The following is a 1,702-nucleotide window of genomic DNA, read 5'->3' as shown; positions in this document are numbered from 1 at the left end:
GCCCACTGGCGGCCTGACGCCGCGCTGCGGCTGCGCAGGGGCGGGGCCGCAACGGCGCCCGCAGGCCCGAGCGGGAGTTTGGGGCCTTCCGCTCGTATGCCGGCTGGCGAGGAATCCGCGTTTTCCTGGGAAAAAAATGCCGAGCGAAGGGGTGCTCTTGCTCCACGCGCCGCGCTCTGTGCCGTGGCGCGGCTTCCTCGCGGGCCGTGGGCCTCTGCCCCGTTCTTCTGCAGACGCCGGCCCTGCCTGGGTGGTGCAGCCCCGGCCCCGAGGCCTTGCCTTGCAGGGCTGGGAGTGCAGAGCAGGGGGAGACCTGCTGAACACGGTGGTACCGAAAAGCCGGTCGAAGAAACTCTCTTAAGGCTCGTTTTGGAGTTTTAGAAAGCAGGCATTCTTTATTGCAGCGCTGGACGCACGGGGGCTAGTTCCACCTAGCGCGCATACCGCAGCTTTAGCACAAACAGGTTATAGTGAATAACTAATTGCATATTAATCAGATTAGTATACATATACATAAAAATGATTATAACTGATTATCATAGTACTGCCTACATCCGATCATGTGCAATGAAGGATCCATTTGAGTCGAAGGGCTGCTTTTGCGACCACTGACCCATTTGAGATTCTGTTGGCTGTCCTTGAAGTCTTTATTCTTGTCCTTGTTCTTTGATCTTGAAGCTTAATGCAGTTTCAATCACATGTGGTCAGTTTCAACATTGTTCTCATCTAGCGTACAGGAACATCTAGTCATAAGAGCAAAGAACTGCAAAACTTATGAGTAACTACCTCTACTAGTTAATTGCTTGGCTATACTTTTGTCTATTGTTTCAATCATAGTGTTAGTATAAGATTTCTAATAATTATTTACCAAATCTCACTTTTATAGTCACCTAGCAGCAAACCAGTTTCCACAGCTGGTACAAAATAGTCATCAAAATATTTAGACGTACCATACAGTATGTATGGAAATACGCTATTGACGGGAGTGTCATCTGTCCATGGGGATTTATTAGTCACGTACTAAGAAACAGGGATGTGTGTCCTTGTGCTGGGTCCCAAAATCGCATCGCTGTAGAGGCTTCCAATTCCTCTTTCACCAGTTATGGAGGAGCAAGCGCAGAGTACTGGTGGCTCTTGAGACTTCAACCAGTCTGCCAGCTGGAGTCTCAGTAATGCACAGTTTGTCTTTGAGACTGACCAGTAAAGAGAGTGTAAAAAGGAATTAATTTGGGCCTAAGTGCACAAATACAGAAGTGTAGTAATTACGCCAGATTTATTAGACCAGTAAGAAGTGGGAAAAGCCATTTGAGGAAAAAATTGTAGATTTCCCAACTAGTAACTTACATCTTAGAATATCCGTGTTACTTTAAAATTAGTAACAGTATTTTAAGTGACTACTTCTTGCCAAGAAACCTGTGTATAGACTTTTTTTGAAAGCTGAACTGGGACTTTCTAAATCTGTGTCATACATAGGGATGGCATACACGTGTGCATCCTGTACAGGTACAATATGTACCAAAATACCAAGAAGTTTCTGGGCCAGCCTCCTCTAGGTGACTGTGCTTAAGCAGGGATATTGGACAAGATGCCCTCCAAAGGTCAGTTCCAACCTCAACCACACTGGGATTCGGGGAAGTGGTGTATGCATAACAAACGCCTAGTGTGGTGGTAACTTTTTTTTTTCCCCGGGAAGTCCTAGAAA

Source organism: Haliaeetus leucocephalus, unplaced genomic scaffold (genome assembly GCF_000737465.1).
Source record: "Haliaeetus leucocephalus isolate CR32 unplaced genomic scaffold, Haliaeetus_leucocephalus-4.0 Scaffold339, whole genome shotgun sequence".
Classification (NCBI taxonomy): domain Eukaryota; kingdom Metazoa; phylum Chordata; class Aves; order Accipitriformes; family Accipitridae; genus Haliaeetus; species Haliaeetus leucocephalus.
The sequence above is the reverse complement of the archived record's forward strand: the minus strand, read 5'-3'. Positions refer to the sequence as shown.